Below are 14,910 nucleotides of genomic sequence, written 5' to 3'. Positions count from 1 at the left end.
TCTGGATAATCCCTATAATAGGTGCCAGCTGTTAAATGCGCCGCGGGGCTGGCGCCAGGATCGGCGGTGAAAAGCGATAGTTCGGATGACTCAGAAATAGTGCTGGCTTAAGGTCCACAGCCAGCCATTCGTCGCCATAATTGTTCAGACGGTTCTCCCCGGCTTTTCTATTTTCTCCCGGAGTTCTCCGTCGCTGTTCAGCACCGAAGATAAGCCTAATCAACAATTGGTTAGCTCGATAGTCGTTAACGCCATGGAAGTTTACCACGCATTTATTATCGCCAGCTCATCATCAGTCTTCAGCTTCATGTCGAGTTCTGGATAAGCTGAAACGCCTTCGCAGCAGGCATTCATGGTGGACGCCGCCATGCCATCGCAGATGTTCGAGCGATGGCGCAGAGAAGCCTGAGCGGGTCGCTCAAAGCCGGGGCATCGCACGATTTGGAGTTAGGTCTTCCTTCCAGTGGGTGTCGGTGGTCGCGATTCATATTGAATCGATGTCTAATCGCTGTCCGTTTGCCGACTTTTCCACATTCGTCTTCCTTCATCTTTGGCGATAGTTGTTCAGTTATTTGGTTGTAATATAATTGCTATCGCTAGGCTCAGTCTATATGGAATCAGGGCATCATACCAGTGAACTAGGGCACACCGTGCTACCACCCGTGACGTAAGAAACCTGCAGCTTCGTTTGCTCGCCGCCACTCTGCCGCCGCTATCAAGCTGCATTGCTGCCACTTCCTGCCAAAATGCCAGCAACATACCAGCAAATGCTTGGCAAAACAAGCAAACTTCTAGGTTCTGCTGGTCTAGTGTGCCCCAGTTTCGTCTAGTGCGCCCTAGCTCTGCCTAGTCTGCACCTAGTGTGCCCCAGTTTCTGTTACAGACATCACTTTGCCACCGTGTGATACATAGTACAAACCAAATGCCTCCAAAAAGACAAATCCATCGCAAAGACCGTATGAGGAGATTCGCAAGATGCGTGGAAAAGTCCCGGTACCGCTAGAAACGGCATTGCAATCCATTCGGCATCGGGTTCCAATCGACTACTTCAGTAACATGGAATACCGCCACAGAACCGGCTCTGCTACCAGCACCACCGGAGAGATAGCTCCAAATCCGGCCGCACCCTGTGCTAATAGACGATTGCCTCGGCGGGCTATCTCTCTACCGCCATCGGCATTAACCGCCGGTAGCCGCATTGCTAGCCAGCCAAGCCAGCCTACCGTGCCAGCATAGTGCCCGCCGCAGAGCCGACTGTGCCCAAATTCATCCAGGACCCCTCTACGCACGCCAGGGAGGCTAGAGGCCTCGGGTGAGCAGCCAGCATGCTCTGCCTCGCGGTGGTGAGCAAACCACCTAATACGCTAAGTCGCCCGTAGGAGCAAACCACGAATTTGTTGAAGCTCCATTATCTTGTCGGAAAGGGACAAGGATCTAATTTGCGAAGAACTCCCAGGAGCAGCCAGAAAACGCCGAGGGAGGAGCAAGAAGAGACCTCGCCTGGATATCCAGAAGGTGCTGCAGATGCTAGAAATGAGCCCAAAGGTGGACTCCACTTTCACCAGTCAGCTGTTTCTCTGGAAGGCTTCAACCATTGGATCTGGAAGCACAGCACACCACCACCGCCGGTCCACAAGCAGGCCCTAACTAGATCTACAACAGCAACAATTCAAAACATAGGGACCCCTTCCAGATGCGGGATTCAGGAAAAAATATTGTACTCCACCTCGAGTATACACTGCAATTGTGTGTATACATCTCGAGCATGCATATGTTGCATACAAAAAGAGGGAATCCACCATTCCCATTCGAGGGAGTCTCGAAATGCCCTAGCAAACATACCCAGTGTGGAATACAATTCCTTGGCAAGATCTGGAACACATTGCCGGTGAAAAATAGAAACTCCTACCATACTTTGGACATATTTCTCCAGAAACGCCACAAGAGAGGGAAGAACTGGTCTCTGCTGTTTGCATCCAGTAGCCTGGCTCGTGGGAAGACTTTGTTCTGCATTTCCTCTAATGGCCATGCTTTCGTCTTGTAGACCTTGCAATTTCTAGCGCGGCAGAGTCTCACGCTCTTTTTGTGGGGTTCTTTTTCGCCTTCCGGAGCGAGCAGAGAATTGGAGCTTCGCTGTTCTCGGGAAGAGCATCGGTCCTCCCTCGGTGCCGCTCGATTTCTTTTTCAAGATAGAATCTACAATAACGGGTATTACGTACGGCCTGTTGTCTCCACTCCATCTGCAGCCGGAACCAGCTCCAACAAATGTATTCGCCAGGAAGCATATCGAATATACGCGTTGTTTCGCTGGCTTTGGTTGGATTCGCTTCTTCTATTGCCTTTGGCGTAGTCTTTCGAGATCTTGCACTGCAGATTCTGCAGCAAGTGCTCGGCAAACAGATTCTTCCATATCATCTGGCAACGACACGACAGACACTGGATTCCAATAGATTGGAACACCATTTTCTGTTTCTCAAACTCCCATACTAGGCTCTACGCTGAAAGAAATTGGCCCATTGGGAGTCCAATGTGTAGTTCGGGCCTCCACCTATCGTGATTTCTCTCCGCAAACTTGTTGCATGCGGAGAGAATTCGCTCTAGGCCTTTGTTTGCCCAAATTGCTATTGGTTCGCCGTTGTTTTCCACAAGCACTCTGTAGGAAGTCTTGTTGGAGTCCCATTTGGATTTCTGTATACCATCCAAGAACGGAATAGTTTTTTCACCAGAAAGGCAAGACAGGCTTAATTGTGCTAGGGAGGGAGAGGCCGCTTTCGACTGTTTCCTGTGCTTTTTCGAAATCTCTGCATAGTGTCTTTGGCAGCTTTACAATCTCTTCTTCGAGGTGATGGACTTCCTCCATTCGCTTTTCTTTTGTTCTGTTTGTATTCCTCTCTCGCATCGACTCTAGGCGATTCCATGCATCTCTACGCCATTATTCTGCATTGGCAGCATGCAAAATCTCTTCCAATCGCCTTTCATGCGATCTCCTCGCCGACCAAGACAGTATAGTACGACGGCCCCGATTCCGCACCTCCTCTATCTCGTGATTTCGGTTTCTATGCCGATGGCGCTGGTCTTTTTTCGCTTCATCTCGAAAAGCAACATGTTTGTTCGGGTAGCATCAGATCTGGATTTGGGCCTTGAGATGTAGCTGTGTCGGCCTACTTACTTCTCGGTGATAGTATAGCTCTCGTGATGGGGAGCTTTTGTGTAGCATCGAGTGGGCCTATTTCTACTCCTGTAGCTGTGGCAGCCAAAATGTCTACTGAATAGAGGACACGATCGAACCCAAAATCAGCTGTAGCCCATTCTACAGCGTGGTTCCATCTAGCATCGCCTTCCACGCTGGCTTTGGTTGGTTGTACTTTGGATTCCGAAACTCTTCCCGCGTCTGTGTGTGCATACCAGCCCACGAAGATAGTCCCCTGGGGTCTGTCTGCAAGCACCATGCAACGGTCTAGACATTTCGATAGATTCTCCCACTGTTTTGCTGGTGGTTGTACTACAAATAGGTTTTCCCCGAGAACAACTCTAGTGCTTCATCCACCAAATCGTTGGCCATTGTGGTGTTGGTTCTATGCGCATAAAGAGACCTCTATGCGAGTACAACCTCTAGCCTGGACATCTGGATGGAGAAAGGTTTTCCGCAGGTGTTCGCTGGAGCAATCCGCGATAGTCGGCCAAATGGCCACCGATGTGTTCTCGCCCTTCTCCGGCTTCAAATTGGAAACTACTTTGTTGTAGATTTTGTTCGCATGGTATAGCCATTCCAGGTTCCAACCCAAGTACAGACGCGGTTGCCTACACTTTGTATTGTCCAGGATGGTGGGTCCCTCTCGCAGTCCATGGCAGTTGCAAGATCTCTTTGGTTTCGAAAGTCGTGGTATCCTTTGGAGGTATTCCACGAGACACTTTCTATCTAGGGTGCCAGAGAAATCCTTGGTATAGTCGATAGAATACAGGCCAAAGCCATGTGCCAATAGAAATCGCTCAATTTGGAAATATTGGCTTGTATTTGTTCCATAGGTATTTCCGGTGACATCTACTTTGCCACTTAATATTCCGGATATCGGTCGCCTACGGTAGAGATTCCCATTGTATCTTTGCCGCAGAATTGGTTTCTTTCTCGATTCTTCGCACAGTGCCCTGCATTGCAGAGGGGGCATCTATGGTATATTGTAGCGCATGTACGATTTTGGTTTGCACGTAGCCTTCCTCTTGCCCGAAAGATTCCCCGTGACTGCACTCGCTATATTGGAAACTACAATAGATGCTGTTCCTTTTCTCCGATGGTGCAATACACGGCTCCTTTTATAGACACAGTCTTTTCGCCGAAGATAGCCAAATACATATATATCGTCCACAAATGTAGGTAGGCCTTCCAGTGGTTGGAGGTTTGTTTTGCCGAGATGGCCATCGAGATAGTCTACACGGGCAATGTCCGGGAGAAGATTGCTTCCCACGGTATTTTCCAGTAGGAGGTGGTATGCCACTGCTTTTTCGACTCGCAAGCCCATATTTTCGAAAGTTGCTTCGGTTGCCATATTTCTGGAAATACGAATAGGTTGCTGTATACATGCTTGGGCACCAAATGTCTAAATGGAAAATCTCGAAATGTTGGGCTTTTTTGGTCCCATTGCATTGGGGTTGCTGAAACTCATGGTGCCCTACAGATTTTAAGGCTCCTATAACTGGGAACTGGTGGCTGCTTAGCATCCGGCACCGTCTGCGGTCTTGGGGACGTATTGCAGTCCTCGTTCCCGCCTGGGGTTGCCGAAACTCATGGTACCCTATAGGGGTCTGGGATGTGCATCGAATGGTGTCTCTGCTCGAAATCGTTAATTTATACTGGGGGCTGGAAGCGGAATAGATATATAATGACGCTTTAATCGCCTGTCACAGAACCCCCATTCCCTATACTACTATCAGTTGTCAGGCATGTATAATCATCTGATGTGAACAATGGTGTGTAGTTGCTATATTTAGATACTTTGGGAGGCAAGAGGAATCTTCCAGAACATGGACCATGTGGACTATTCTAGCTTGTATGGAACACACCGAAGTTAAATTACACCGAGGATCTATCATTCCACATAACATCGAGAGTGCTTAATAGTTATCGCCACACTGGCAATATTTCATCTATATCGTGGTATAACATCAAGAGCAACGGTTGAGTGAAGATCATTATTTCACACTGGATATAAACTGATGTGCAAAAGAAAGTACACAGGTTGTGTTTCTTCCATAAGATAAAAATAACAAAACATTTTGATGAAATGGAAAATGTATGTTGAAGCACACTGCAATACACGTGTTTTAGCAGCAAAATGACATTGTAACAATAAACAGCGATGTAGTGATGACCACTGCATACGGTTCCTACGATGCTGGAAGGTCAAGGCCATTCCACGCAGCGGTCGGTAAGCCCATACATGCCAGCAGGACGAAGTCGCCTTGTCACTTTGAATCGGGCTGGAAACTGCGATGACCCAATGATGTGGTTGCTGATGACGTCACCGTCAACATCCAGTTCGCGACCTGTCAGCTTGCTGTGGGAGGAGTGAGTGAGTTGGGTTCAACGCCACATTCAACAGTATTCCAGTTACACCCGCGGCCCGTCAGCTTGCTGTGGGAGGAGTGAGTGAGTGAGTTGGGTTCAACGCCACATTCAACAGTATTCCAGTTACACCATGGCCTGTCAGCTTGATGTGGGAGGATTGAGTGAGTGAGTTGGGTTCAGACGCCACATTCAACAGTATTCGGCTACACCACGGCCCGCCAGCTTGATGTGGGAGGATTGAGTGAGTGAGTTGGGTGAGTTGGCAAACGCCACATTCAACAGTATTCCAGTTACACCATGGCCTGTCAGCTTGATGTGGGAGGACTGAATGAGTGAGTTGGGTTCAACGCCACATTCAACAGTATTCGGTTACACCACGCCTGTCAGCTTGATGTGGAGGACTGGAGTGAGTGAGTTGGCTCAACGCCACATTCAACAGTATCCCGGGTTACACCATGGCCTGTCAGCTTGATGTGGGAGGATTGAGTGAGTGAGTTGGGTTAAACGCCACATTCAACAGTATTCCAGTTACACCACGGCCTGTCAGCTTGATGTGGGAGGACTGAGTGAGTGAGTTAGGTTCAACGCCACATTCAACAGTATTCGGGCTACACCAACGGCCTGTCAGCTTGATGTGGGAGGATTGAGTGAGCCAGAGTTGGGTTCAACGCCACATTCAACAGTATTCGGTTACACCACTGCCTGTCAGCTTGATGTGGGAGGACTGAGTGAGTGAGTTAGGTTCAACGCCACATTCAACAGTATTCCAGTTACACCAACGCCTGTCAGCTTGATGTGGGAGGATTGAGTGAGTTAGTTGGGTTAAACGCCACATTCAACAGTATTCCAGTTACACCGAGGCCTGTCAGCTTGATGTGGGAGGACTGAGTGAGTGAGCTGGTTCAACGCCACATTCAACAGTATCCCGTTACACCATGGCCTGTCAGCTTGATGTGGGAGGATTGAGTGAGTTAGTTGGGTTAAACGCCACATTCAACAGTATTCCAGTTACACCAATGGCCTGTCAGCTTGATGTGGGAGGATTGAGTGAGTGAGTTGGGTTAAACGCCACATTCAACAGTATTCCAGTTACACCACGCCTGTCAGCTTGATGTGGGAGGACTGAGTGAGTGAGTTAGGTTCAACGCCACATTCAACAGTATTCGGTTACACCAATGCCCGCCAGCTTGATGTGGGAGGATTTGAGTGAGTGAGTTGGGTTAAACGCCACATTCAACAGTATTCCAGTTACACCACGCCTGTCAGCTTGATGTGGGAGGACTGAGTGAGTGAGTTGGGTTCAACGCCATTCAACAGTATTCCAGTTACACCACGCCTGTCAGCTTGATGTGGGAGGATTGAGTGAGTTAGTTGGTTCAACGCCACATTCAACAGTATTCCAGTTACACCACGGCCTGTCAGCTTGATGTGGGAGGATTGAGTGAGTGAGTTGGGTTCAACGCCACATTCAACAGTATTCCAGTTACACCACCGCCTGTCAGCTTGATGTGGGAGGAGTAGGTGAGTTAGTTGGGTTCAACGCCACATTGAACAGTATTCCAGTTACACCACGCCTGTCAGCTTGATGTGGGAGGATTGAGTGAGTGAGTTGGATTCAACGCCACATTCAACAGTATTCCAGTTACACCAACGGCCTGTCAGCTTGATGTGGGAGGAGTGAGTGAGTTGGGTTCCCAGCCACATTGAACAGTATTCCAGTTACACCACGCCTGTCAGCTTGATGTGGGAGGAGTGAGTGAGTTGGGTTCAACGCCACATTGAACAGTATTCAGTTCTTGACGCCTCTGATACAATTTCTGACCTAATAAGGTTCACAATTTAATTGAACTGTTAATAGCGGGCTGGGTTTATACTGTCACTGGGAGGAGTGAGTGAGTGAGTTGGTTTCAACGCCACATTCAACTGTATTCCGGTTACACCACGGCCTGTCAGCTTGATGTGGGAGGAGTGAGTGAGTTGGGTTCAACGCCACATTGAACAGTATTCCAGTTACACCACGGCCTGTCAGCTTGATGTGGGAGATTGGCTGTCGTGATGCACGTCTAAGACGCTGACCACGTTAGTGAAACCACAAGCACGGGACTAGTGTTGACAAACATATAATTATCTATAAAAAGAGACATTATCTCTTGTGGATACTGATAGTAACTTCAATATTGTTGGTACCTTTATTTCAGAGTTACTTCTTGTCTGTTTTAAGAGTGGCTTTTTAGAGCAATAGTCTCGAAGTGGTTACATTCAATTTTACCTTCCCTACGTCACATTTATCAGATGAGAATTTCCCTCCTAATCTTATTCTACACGTCAAGTATTGTTTCCTCATGTGATACACTACGTCAGAAATACCTCACTTACTGTTGGCCTCGTTCTGGAGTTGTTGTTCGCCAGCTGTTTGCAGGCTTCCTCCGTGTGTGGACAGCAGTTCATTGCGGACATAGTCTATAACGTCCTTGACCCGAACAAGGTCATTCAAAGTCAAGGCTACGCTTGTATTTCTGAAGTACGATGAGAAGAAGCACAGCTTTCAACTAAATTCGAGAATCGAAGATTGACACACTGACTATAACACAAACCATTTTTTTCAAGATGTCCATTTAAGACTTTGTACTGGTGATATAGATTCTATATAGACTGCATGGGGAGTTGTATGAAGCTGCATCTATATTTTAATAAACACCGAGAAGTGCTCGTGTCCAGCTCGTGCCAGTTTGAGATCGGGTTCCACGTAAATATTCGAAAGTGGTAACAAATGAAGATGCATTGCTTTAGCAGTTAAATGGCAGACGTCATTAGGGATATGGCCGCTAAACACACAGGCCTGGAAGTCACTCCACCCTCGAGTCTTCAGTGGCTTTATCGCATGACATCAAGTCTATAAATATACTTACATTTAGGTGGTCGGGCAATGCTCGACAGATCAATGATCATCTCTGTCAGTTCGGTATCACCTTGCGTGTTGACCTTGGTGGTGGTGTCCTTGAGATCCACTGTCCAGTTATTGTACCGACTGGCTACCAAAGTCTGCAGGCGCTTCCGCAAACATTTCCCAATTACCTCGTTGTATGTCTGAAGAGGAGTTGTTGTAAAGTAGCCGAAGTTAGGTTAACCCCATTCAACAAACGTCGGGTCTTACCGCTACGGTGAAAACCACCAGCACGGGTGGGATACTGACAAATACAGACCATCACAGCATTAATTTCCAAACCAAACATATATGATATATTAACTATACGCTTATATACCGTATATGATATATGATATATTAACTATACGCTTATATGCCGATATGATATATGATATATTAACTATACGCTTATATGCCGTATATGATATATGATATATTAACTATAATCGCTTATATGCCGACAAGACTGTAAACATTATTCATAAGCTCATCGCAGTCTAGTGTCTAGTGTTGTCTTACCCTGGAACCTTGGTAGTATGCCCTGAATCCGGTTTCATTGCATCTTCTATGACCTTCTTGGACTGACTGTTCTTGTTTTCCTTTAGAGGTATGGTAACTGCAACCGCAACAAAATCACTTCACAGTGGATCGGTAAGACTGATCGTCAGAACGCTCAGTGCTTAGCAGTTGTAGCCTACCAGTTTTATTACTGGAGGTGTGAGTTTCAGCTTTGCTTTCAACAAGATTTCAGTTTTCAGATGTGTGAGGAAATCCCATGGTGAAATGGGTTGTAGATCTACACCATTTTGGTTAAACCTACAAGCACATTTAGGTGCTGACAAACCTAGAAACACAGACTGGGGCTTAATTCCTCGACTACAGGTTTGTGGCGCAGTAAGCCCAAACACAGACAGGGGCTTAATTCCGACTACAGGTTTGTATGCGACCGGCAGTAGGCCCAAACACAGACAGGGGCTTACCCTCTACTACAGGTTTGTGGCGCGGCAGTAAGCCAAAAACACAGACAGGGGCTTAGATCGATGACAGGTTTGTATGCCCGCAGTAAGCCCAAACACAGACAGGGGCTTAATTCGACTACAGGTTTGTGGCGACAGTAAGCCCAAACACAGACAGAGGCTTAACCTCGACTACAGGTTTGTGGCCGGGCAGTAAGCCCAAACACAGACAGGGGCTTACCTCGACTACAGGTTTGTGGCGCTGCAGTAAGCCCAAACACAGACAGGGCGCTAGATCGACTACAGGTTTGTGGGCCGCAGTAGGCCCAAACACAGACAGGGGCTTAATTCTCGACTACAGGTTTGTATGCGCAATAGGCCCAAACACAGACAGGGCTTTACCTCGACTACAGGTTTGCAGCAGCAGCGAGCAGGCCCAAACACAGACAGGGGCTTACCTCGACTACAGGTTTGTGGCGCAGGCAGTTGGCCTATAGGACAGGTACACACGCGACCTTTGCTAAGGAAACAATTCATATAACCAGGCTTACGCTCTTCTGCAAAAGGAACGACGGTCTAGTTCCTTCCTGTTCCGCTGCAACGTGAGATTATGGGTGAGTGAGGGTCCAGGTTGGCGACAGTCTCAGGATGTTGTCGAGGGCCTCTTCATCTGTTGATGCTTTCTCTACCCCAATCAGCTGGGCGTCAATCCAACAATCTGCATGAACCCATTAAAAATGTTTCGGCCTGAGCAGCATGTATGTTGACTAAACTATATGTTGACAAAATCATACTTTGTTAGGAAGAGAGAGCCAAAAGGATGGTTTCAATATGACTGCCATATATTCCTTTTATGCTTTGTTGGGTAATATACAAAATACATTATCAATACACTTGAAACATCACGCCAAAGCCGCTAGGACTTCACATCGGGTGCACAACGCACTGGCGCTCATCTCTTCTTCATTGTTGTCCCGCTGACGCCACCTGAGGCAGGTGTTGAGCTCCTCCTTCCTTCTCCCCGCAGATATCTGATCATGATCTGGTTGTAGGCCTCCTTCCGGTGTGATGACACTCGCCTAGGACGAAAGCAGACAACACAGGCTGGACAGACACTCGATCTTCTCCTGCTTCAAGTGGTTCTCCAAGATCATCGGGGTCATCACTGCATGTCGCTATATGGCAAGAGGATGTGGAGATTAACGCTGTCGCCATCGACGCCCTCAGTTTCATCACCTACAACAGTTTCACTTTATATACAGAATTATCTCTGTATAGCAGTTAATGAATCGCAGGATCTTATTCAATAATAATCAATATATTTATTCATATTTATAAACAAATCAGTAATTATATAGATGTTCACATGAAGAACATTACAAATTTGTCCAGATATGTGTCTATTTGCATAATCAAATTTTAGTTAAATAACAAAGGTTTGCTTCAAAACTTCTATGGTCGCAATTGGGTCTGTGTGCCTATCAAATTCGGTATGTACACATAAATCGTAATGGCGTGATCGACTTTCGGACTCTACCTTGTATTCGTCACCGAGGTAACGTCTGACCTCATGATAAGTCTGATTAACAAGCGCTACTGTTGGCTCAAGAAATATAACTTTCCTTCTTTCTGAAAAATGAAAATAGATATTATTGAAGATTTTAAATGTTCTCCCTTTTGGCAACCCCACTAATCAGGACGCCATGCATCACAGCACTAATACCCCACTTTCACCTGGATTAACGTTGCAGTTGTGTGTATAGAGCTGCTGTGTTATTCCGGCTGGCGTTTACTAATCAGGACTCCATGCATCATAGCACTAATACCCCACTTTCACCTGGATTAATGTTGCAGTTGTGTGTATAGAGCTGCTGTGTTATTCCGGCTGGCGTTCACTGTTGTATGACAAAGGTGAGTTTAAAACGTAGATTAGTCCTAGCTCCTTTTCATATGAACAATCCAAAAGTAAGTAAACTCGAAACCGTCAGGGAAATGATGAATGGAAATGTTTGATGATAACTATTTTTTCCCATGACTATATATAATAAGTTAACGTCATTCGGGTTTAATATAATACTGTTGAATGTCGAACTGAAAATTAAAGATTGTAAAAGGACAATACCTTTCTCAAGGATGCCTTTAGCGATGTGGATGGCAACCATAGTTTTCCCTGATCCGGTCGGAGCGATGATAGGCCTCAGACCACAGTTACCCCTCTTAACTTTTACCATGACCCGGAAGTAAAATATGAGAATATAGTGCCTTGTTTAAATGGGCTGTTCTGCTTGTGCTGATTTTTTCAGGGTGACTTGTGATAGCTTAAAATGAAAGGTAAGACATTGTACTTTATTGCAAAAGTTTTTTGGTCCACAATCTACTCATGGTATTGACACCAGCCTTCCTTGATTTGACCCCAAGTTCAAGGCTGTCTGGTGTGTTTCGGCTCGTAACTTCCGGTGACCATTGTTTACAGTGGATACAGCAAAATCGACATGGTCGATCCAGGCTCATATTTTTGCCGATTAAGGACAAGTGGCAGGTTGGTGAGCATGCAACAGGAGAACAGCCTACGACCGATATTAATTATGGTGCACTGGCATGTCACTGTAGATAGCAAAGAAGGAAAATAATTGTGGTCTGAGGCCTGATATGGTGAAGGTAGTGCAAGTGTTTAATTTGCTATATGTCTGTTATTTTTCAAAATATTCACTTGAAACTTTGCATATTTACTGCCAGGAGCATTTGAAATATGTATACATGTGTTTTCAACTGAAAATATTTTTTTTACATTTTTATGAATTTATTTCAGTTTTCTGATTGCATATTGTTTTAGTGAGTGAGCGGACGCATCATATTTAGACATATTGGTTCAATTATGGTGAATGTATGTATCACTACACCGCACGTGCCTTATAGATGCATGTGATACCTAAAATGGCTAATATTCAAGCCTTTTTTCCAAAGATATAGAGCCAAGTTTGTGAAGAATTCAGTCCCTCAGTGTGGAAAATGGCATATGTCATATGTGGACTGGAGCATGCAAGCACAGTGGGTATGGGGTGTTGCGGTATTTTGCCCCATAGCCTACCAGTGGCGTACTACTCATGCTCACAGGCTGAGTTTTATAGTACACAGGGAAAACTTCTACATAGGTGATTACGACATCAGCCATTTGTGCCACAACAGTAAATGCACCTATGTCGAACACCTGTCTGCTGAACCATACAGCATAAATGCAGACAGAGTGGCCTGTGTAAACAGGGGTGTGTGTAAAGGCCATGCACCTTTCCCAGATTGCCTTTGGCATTGAAGTCATAGGAGAACAGAAAACAAAGGCAAAGTATATGAAAAATACTATATCAAATAATATAGTAAAATTTTATTCATATTTCCTGATTTTCACCATTAGTCACAGTTAGTTGTGACATAGCATTTATTCACAACACATAGCTTTAGAGACATTATGATGTATTTAAACTTAAAGTTACACAGTATCTGTCTTTAGGAAGTAATTAGCACATACAGTTCTGCAGCATCACTGCACATTTTCAATATTTTGAATAAGAATGTTCATGGTTTTTGCTGAAACACGGTACAGGGTCTAACTGACCCTTTCTGTAGTCCCCACTCTGCTTGTCAGTCTGTTTAGACTTCAAATGTTCACAGATCTTGCTTCCATGCTGTGTAAGTTTCCTTTTCACAACACTGGGGCTTTTCTGATAGTCTTTGTGATAGGTAGCCTCCTTGTCCATTTGTTCAAGTGACCGCACAGCCTCGGCTTGAAAGTTTCACCCCCAGAATGGTCGCGACTTGTCGATTGCTGATGTCCCAGGGCCATTGTTGAGCCTGTGAATTGTGGAAGAAGCCCTCCCAATCATGTTCCTTGAAAAGTTTACATTCTTTGGGCAAAGAAATACTCAGTGATCGATTGGCCGCTTCACATTTCTGTGTGTCTGTGTACAGTTTCATTTGTTCCACCACTTCTACACTTAACTTCATTTTGAGAATTTCATTAAGCAAGTGTTTATCATTGTCATCCATATTGAAATGAGTGATACTGTTGCAGCCGAGGAACATGGATCGCTGCCACCAGCTGTTTGTTACACCTCCTCTACACACAACTGAGCACCGGCACACCTGGAGCAGTCGCCGCTGTAGCACTTGAGGGTTGCTTCGAGCACTCTTGGTAAGATACTACTTAAGTGTTTTCATGTCACCTGCATGATCTTTCATGAGTTCTTTTAGTATCAGGCTGCACCGCTTTGACATCCTGGCTCAGCACCTTCTTTGCTTCCATTTTATGTGTAATGAGTAGTGCCGGGAACATATCTGGGTTAAAATCAGCTCTGTAACATTGTCGAACTGTCCTTGAGCCAAGTGGGTTGGGTCAGCTAGCCTTTGCACCTTCCACATTGGGTCCAACACTTTGAGAGCTTTGTCTACTCCATCTGCAGACTTCAATCCCCATCGGTTGTGGCATACTTTATGAGTACACCCTGTAGTGCGAGCTGATTACCAATGTCCTCTCCCATTTTGAACTCAGAGAATGGAGTGAAGGCCTACTACATGTTCGCGAGTACAGTCTGGGTGCCCCTGGACATTTCACATCCATGCCTTTTCCTTTCAGCCAGGCACCAGTCCAGCAGAGCTTATTCTGGAATGACGACTGACGATGAACTTCTTGTCAGTAACAGTTTCGGCTGCATGCCGATTGCTTGTGATGCATTCTGCCCTGGCTTCTTCCTGCTTGCTATTGTTGTCGAAGTTGTATCGGCCATCCATAGCAATGTTCATCTCACACGCTCAGTACCCCTCTTTCGATTAACTTCCTTCACTAACTCCACCTTTTCTGCCATATCCTTAGTGTTAAGTTCAGTTACAGCCTTAGCCACCTTGTTGGAGGTCCTCTGCATACTGCTCCTGCATGGGGGTGGAATGTCCATGTTGGCCATCAGTAACCTCGCCTCGTATTTCCTATAGGTGTGTCCTGTAGACCCAAGGCAAGTCCCACGCTGGTGCTGCTGGGTTTGGCCCAGGTTTACCCGCCTCCGCATTTCTTTGTATAACTTCATTTCAGGTGCTACAAAGTCACATGTGACACATTTCAGTGTTATTTTCCAGCATGCTCCCCATTTTCTCTCCTTGGCTATCTGCAGCTGAGGGTCGCCACAGTCACTGGATGTTGACCGATGCAGTCGCAGAGCTGTGTTCCATGCTTCGCCACCTTTTCATTGTCGACTAGTCGCATACCCTCCAAGTCATCTTTGCTTGACTCTTGTTTCAGGTCATGCTTGCTCGCTGAAGTGGGACGCAGCAGCCTCACTGAAGTAGAGATGCCATCGCAGTCAGGTGTTGACAGCCCAGTGCCATCCAGCCTTGACTTGGTGACCAGGGAGAAGTCTTCTGCACTCAACCTAGTGACTGTCCTGGGTATCTGGGGTGGAGAGGCACTTTCCGACTCTTCC

At 46.2% G+C, this 14,910-nt stretch overlaps 1 long non-coding RNA gene across 1 annotated transcript; it reads right to left on the bottom strand.

The window, feature by feature from the left end:
- Positions 1-10,666: 10,666 nt before the first annotated feature.
- On the bottom strand, positions 10,667-11,638 carry LOC124278181. The gene is made up of 3 exons (XR_006899013.1): positions 11,568-11,638; positions 10,983-11,074; positions 10,667-10,681 (listed from the first exon to the last, which is right to left on the bottom strand). It is a non-coding gene; the product is annotated as an uncharacterized LOC124278181 (long non-coding RNA).
- Positions 11,639-14,910: the final 3,272 nt, after the last annotated feature.

This window comes from Haliotis rubra, unplaced genomic scaffold (assembly GCF_003918875.1).
Source record: "Haliotis rubra isolate DU_JTF1 unplaced genomic scaffold, ASM391887v1 Scf2321, whole genome shotgun sequence".
NCBI classification, from domain to species: Eukaryota; Metazoa; Mollusca; class Gastropoda; order Lepetellida; family Haliotidae; genus Haliotis; species Haliotis rubra.
Note: the sequence above shows the minus strand (reverse complement) of the source record. Positions and strands in the feature narration are given on the sequence as shown.